Source organism: Choloepus didactylus, chromosome 22 (assembly GCF_015220235.1).
Source record: "Choloepus didactylus isolate mChoDid1 chromosome 22, mChoDid1.pri, whole genome shotgun sequence".
Taxonomy (NCBI): Eukaryota; Metazoa; Chordata; class Mammalia; order Pilosa; family Megalonychidae; genus Choloepus; species Choloepus didactylus.
Window position 1 is genome coordinate 13,400,751 of NC_051328.1, and position 6,906 is coordinate 13,407,656.

Sequence of the window (6,906 nt, forward strand, 5' to 3'; positions counted from 1 at the left end):
GTTCTCTGGAATACAGGTCTACAATCTCTTGCCCCAATACCTCTTCCTGTTCCTGCTATCTGTTGAATCTGAGCTTAGAATATCCCTGAACTGCTCTAGTTTTCTTGCTAATAGTTTTTGCCTACCCATGTCTTAAGTTGTGGTTTTCTTTGCTTCAGTTTTTCTATCAATTGGATCCCATCTGCTTTCTTTCTATCCTAGAGGAATTCCTATACAGTTCCAATCCTCTTTATTGTTTTCCTGTAATTTTATGGGTTTCATGTATACATATGAAATTCTCACACCAGAAAGAAGGTATAGTTTCAAGACACTAAGGCAAGAAATAGGAAGGTTGGGGTGTGTTATTGTATTCAGTCAGATATCTCAATCCAATCTTTGATGTTTGGGAAACAGTATGGTTGAGAAACCATGAAGTGTCAGAGAATGAAGGTAGAAACCAGATCACAGAAGACTCATATGACATACCAAGGAGTGTAGAATTTATTCTGTAACCAATAGGAAGCCAGTTGGTTTTCAAGCAGTGCTGTAAAAGAATCAGTTCTCTTGGGTAGGAAGATCGCAATGAAACTAGTACAGAGGAACTTTGGAGCAAGGAGAGGGTGGAGGCAGAGAGACCAGTTAGGAGGCATTTTAAGAGTATGGGTGATCTTATCGACTGATTGGATATGGGGAGGTGAGAGAGGAAGTAATATTTAATATTCCCAAGTTTCTGAATTGGATAACGACTGTAGTACATATTTATTTTTTTTATCCAGTTACTCTATTCCTAAAAGTACTCAGATTGTCATTCAGGAAACTACCTCCAACTTCCCCCATTGTACAGCCCATGTGCTTTAGGGAAGCTGATCCCAGTCCTACCTTTAGAGCTGGACCTTTACTGATTACACTAAATAGCACATTCCATTGCTCTAGCTATAGTTTTTGGCTCAGGAGTGATCTAAACCTGCCGATTGGGGTGAATGTCAGAACTCTAGATTGGTATGCTGGGACTGAAGTGGGGGGCATTGGATGAAAACAAGGAAGCTTGTAACCCTGATTGATTGGCTGTCATCTTGAGACCCCAGAGGAGTGAGCCATAGAGTGTAGCTCATCCTGTGCAGAGAAAGCAGAGCTGGATTCCCAATGAAATCCTTGGGTTGCTGGATCAACCAACTGTGAAGTCCCAGACTTTCAAGTTATGTGAGCCTAGAAATCCCCTTGTCTTTTAAGTCAATTTGAATTAGATTCTCCTTCCTTGCCATATAAAGATACAGGTAAGCAGCTGGATGACAGAGTCATTAGCCAGGATATACAAGGTGTTCTAGTATGCTAATGCTGCAGAATGCAAAACACCAGAGATGGATTGGCTTTCATAAAAAGGGGGTTTATTTGGCTACACAGTTACAGTCCTAAGGCCGTAAAGTGTCGAAGGTAACACATCAGTAATCGGGTACCTTCACTGGAGGATGGCCAATGAAGTCCGGAAAACCTCTGTTAGCTGGGAAAGCACGTGGCTGGCATCTGCACCAAAGTTCTGGTTTCGAAATGGCTTTCTCCCAGGACGTTCCTCTCTAGCAAGCTTGCTCCTCTTCAAAAGGTCACTCACAGCTGCACTGAGTTCCTTCTCTTTGAGTCAGCTCATTTATATGGCTCCACTGATCAAGGCCCACCCTGAATGGGTGGGGCCACGCCTCCATGGAAATATCCCATCAGTTATCATCTACAGTTGGGTGGGGCGCATCTCCATGCAAACAACCTAATCCAAACGTTCCAACTTAATCCCCACTATTATGTCTGCCCCACAAGATTGCATCAAAGAATATGGCTTTTTCTGGGGGACATAATACATTCAAACCGGCACATAAGGCAAAAGGAGAAGGTGCATTGAAAGGAGAGATGTTTCATCCTGGACTTTCACAGTTCTACATCTTTGCTTGAAGTTGATCACTGGGCCTGGAATGCTTCCCTCTTTACATGTATGGACCTGCTGAGAAAGTCCTACTCATGTCCTAGGGCCCCATTCTGATAGCTCTCCCTCTTTAAAGACTTCGTAAACCCCTCTTCTTGTCCAGGTCAGAATTCACCACTCCTTCTCAGGATTCACCACTTCTTCTTCTGATCTTCCATAACATTTTGGATATGGGTCTCTCAAAGCTCTTATCTCCTCATGCTACTCTTTCCCCTACTGGACACAGAGTTCCTTAGCAGTCCAGAGAAGGTCGTCTTCATTTTTGAATCCATATCTGCAGCCCCAGAGAATCTAATGGCATCTGAACATCTTGATGAGGAAATGACAGCCTTTCTTCTGCATTTTCTCCTCAAACTAATTAATTTGCTCACTTCCCCTCTTGAACTGAGAGAAACTCTAGCTATCAGATCATGGATTAAATTACATAATAAATTACCAGAAAAGGATGAAAATATAAGGATGGTAGAAAAGGATATTTTTATGGAGCTGGGAACACAGAAAAAGAAAAGTTGGATTAAATTACCTCTATTATTATAATGATGCGATTGCTGCTCCTTTGCCAAGATGAGGGTGACACACACACATAAAAAATCCTTCTGAATATATAAAGCTGGGTTTACAATTTCTGTTAGAACTGCCGAAGACCGTGGGAAGAATCTAAACTTGGCACTACCCACACATAAGGTCGCATTGTGCCCATCAATTTATTTTGATCTCATAGAAGGCGTTTTGGAGCAGTGCTCAAGAAATAGCTCAACCAAAAGAACATTTACATTATATAAAAATGAACTCCAGTGATTTAAATTTATTAACCTTACATAGTACTATAATTTCAAAATAGATCAAAACTCTATTAATTTGAACTAAAAAGATAGAAATTCTACCTGAATTTTTTACAGGTAATAGTTGAATTGGAGAATAATACTGTATTACCTCCAAGTCCATTTAGTAAGTTGGATTAGGGGGAGAGGCAGGTATAGCCAAGCCTATACCAGTAGTGATAGTAATGATAGTTAGTTGACAAATATTCATTGAATGCTTGCTATGTGCCCGGTGTTGTTTGAGGTAATGAGGATACAGCAGTGAACAAACGTGTGTGAATGACGATGATAAGAAAGAACATCTATTGAGACCTAACTATGCTACAGACCCTGACCTAAGTCTCTGTGTTCATTAGATCATTTACCACATACTCTGTGAGCTACCATCATTATCCCCATTGTACAGATTCAGTAACTAAGTTTCTGACAGGTAAGCAACTGGCCCGAGGTCATAAAGCCCATTAAAGTGGTGGAAGGTGGACTCTTACCAGGCCTGTCAGATTCTAGAAGTAACACAGCAATTGAAATGTTTCATAGGGAGGGAACTAGGCCATTTTAAATGTTAACTCTGTTTGCTTAAGCATTCCATTTTTACAGTTGGTATAAAGGTAAAACAATACGGTCCTACCAAAACTTCAACAAAATCTAAATTAGTGGAGCCCAACCAATGAGTTTTCACCTTGCATTATTAACAACTTGAGCTCATGGATCAAGAGAAGTATATGTGAATTTAACCTCTACCTTGGCAAAACTACATGTTTACCACTTTAACTCAGTGTTTTCAGGGATTCATTTGCCTGCTATCCTTTGCAATTGTTGTAATACCTGCATACCACCTGTACTATTATTTATTTTAAGTTGATTCATTATTTTTGTTTAAATGTTTTAAAGGAAATTTAATATCACTTTTATAAATTAAGAACCATTCATTCATTCAACACATATTTATTAAATGCCCAACATGCACTAGACAGTGGGGATATTGCAGTGAAAAATAAGACTAAAAAGAATGCCTTCCCTCATGGAGCTAATGTTCTAGTAGGAGTGATAGACAATAAACAAGATAAATAAGTAAAATACATGTAGGGTATATTAGAGAGTGATCACAGCTGATGGAAAGAGGGGGGAGATTTCAGTGGGGGAGGGTTAAATTTTTAGAGAGGCTGGTCAGGGAAGGCCTCAATGAGAAGGTCACTTCTGAGTAAAGACCTAAAGGGAACCAGCCTTGTGGGAATCCAAGAGGAAATCAATCCAGGTGGCAGAACAGACCATACAAAGCCCTGAGGAGGGAGTGTGCCTGCGGTCTTCAAGGAACACCAGGAGGCCAGGTGCCTGGAGGGGAGGGAGAAGGGAGAGAGGGGTACAAGAGGATATCAAGGAAGTAACAGGCCAGAGCAGATCATTTAGGGCCTTGTCTGTTGTGAGGTGTTCTGGTTTGCTAATGCTGCCCATTATGCAAAATACCAGAAATGATCGGCTTTTATGAAGGGGGTTTATTTGGTTACAAAGTTACAGTCTTAAGGCCATAAAGTGTCCAAGGTAAATCATCAACAATCAGGTACCTTCACTGGAGGATGGTCAATGGTGTCCTGAAAACCTCTGTTAGCTGGGAAGGCCCGTGGCTGGCAACTGCTCCAGAGTTCTGGTTTCAAAATGACTTTCTCCCAGGACGTCCTCTCTTAGCTCCTGAGCATTCTTCAACGTGTCCCTCTTGGCTGTAGCAAGCTCGCTCCTTCTGTCTGAGCTTATATAGTGCTCTAGTAAAGTAATCAAGGCCCACGCTGAATGGGTGGGGCCATGCCTCCATGGAAATTATCCAATCAGATTTATCACCCACAGTTGGGTGGGTCACATCTCCATGGAAACAACCTAATCCAAACGTTCCAACTTAATCTAACAGTAATACGTCTGCCCCCACAAGACTGCATCAAAGAACATGGCTTTTTCTGGGGGACATAATATATTCAAACCAGTACATGGGAAGAACTTTGACTTATATTCTGAATGAGATGGGAGTCACTGGAGAATTCTGAGCAGAGGAGTGACATGATCTGAGTTACATTTTTAAAGGATGACTGTTCTGTGTTAAGAAAGGCAGAAGAAGGCAGGGGCAGCAGCAAGGAGATAGGAAGCTGTTGCAAAAATCCAAGCAAGACTTATGGTGGCTTGGACCAGAGTGGCGAAAAAATGCTCAGATTCTGGAAATAGTATGAAGGTAGAGCCAACATTAGCTAATGGACCAGTTATGGGATATAAGGGGAAATCAGGGAAACCCCTAAAACTTTGGCATGAGTAAGTGGAAGGATAGAGTCCACTACATTTCTTTTTTCCTTTTTTCCCTTCCCTTAGGTCAGTTTGACTTGAATTTCTGTCGTTTGTATCATAGCCTCCCCATTCAATGGAAAAAGATGTAGAAAGCATTGGTATTCAAAAGAGCAGATTTAAAGTTCCTTGTGCTTATCAAAAGTCTGTGTGTGTGTAGGCACAGTCCTACGATTCTGCAATCTTGAAATGATTGCACTGGAAAAATTAGTCTATTTTTCTGGGATCCAGCAGACGCTTTTTAGAATACTGAAATTCTGCATATTATAAATAAGTGAATATACATTGTATATTGTATTTATACTGAAATTCTGTAATTCTAGTATATAGATTGCTTGACTGCATGCTAAGGAATACAAGTTTTCTTAGCAAAAAGAAGCATTTCTGGCCCTTACAATTTAAGTTAAAAACAGACCTATACTTGATAAACCATGTGCCACTTCTGTCAAATCAATGCAATCATTTAGCATCATAAACTCAAACTTTCACTGGTTTCACCTTTTCTGGCTTATTCATTTGATTAGTTTAAGAAGAGGACAGATTAAATAAAGTAACAATATACAAGCAATGGATGATAATTTCATGATGAGTCAAGACATTAAATAAGAAAAACAAGGTAATCTGATTTTAAACGCTGGCCTGTTATTTTAGTATTAAAATAACTGTGGTATTTGAGTTTAGAGCTAATATTCTGGTCTCTGTATAAAAATAGTACCTTTATTTGGCATCGATAAATCCCTAAGCATCTATCTCAACTGTTTCAACATGAAAAAAAGCTTACTGTACCTGTCAGCAAATGGCCTGCATTGTCCTCAGTTAGAAAAAATGATTTATATTTCTATCCCAAACTATACCCAGTACCATACATTTATTTCATCAGAGAAATTCCTATTATGACTATGAATTATGTTTATTTTTTGTTCCAGTTTGCTAAGGCTGCCATTTTGCAAAATACCAGAAATGGATTGACTTCTATAAAGGGGATTTATTAGGTTACAAATTTACAGTTCTAAGGCCATAAAAGTGTCCAAACTAAGGCATCAACAAGAGGACACCTTCACTGAAGAACAGTCAATGGCGTCCGAACACCTGTCGGCTGGGAAGGCACGTGGCTGGCGTCTGCTGGTCCTTTGCTCCCAAGATCTGGTTTCAAAATGTCTTTCTCCAAAATGTCTCTAGGCTTCTGTCGCTCTTAGATTTTCCCTGTGCATTCATGCTTGTTCTCCCAGGGCATCTCCTCTACATGTCTGGGGGTCCTCTCTTAGCTTCTCTGGGGCACACTCTGGGCTTCATCTCTTAGCATCTCCAAACAACTTTCTGTCTGCATCTCCAACCTTCACGATCTGTGTCAGCCCCTGAGCTTTTAAGGACTCCAGTAAACTAATCAAGACCCACACTGAATCAGCGGGGTCACATCTATGGAAATAATCTAATCAAAAGGTCTCACCCACAGTTGGGTGGGTCACATCTCCATGGAATCAACCTAATCAAAAGGTCTCACCCATCATAGGTCTGCCCCCACAAGACTGCATTAAAGAACATGGCTTTTTATGGGGTACATAACAGATTCAAACGAGCACACTGGTTTGACTATAGCAAAGTGAAATTTTAAAATACGATAAAGAAAAGAAATCCTCATGTAACTATCTCTAATTAGAAGCCTCCTAACATTAAAGCTTCAAGGCTGATCTCTCTCCTGGACAAACTAAACTTTTGCCACAAACTGCCCCATTCCTGTGTTCTAATAATGGCATCTTCATCTACCTGGTCAACCAGGTTCAAAACTTGAACCATCTTTGACTCCCTCTCTATCTT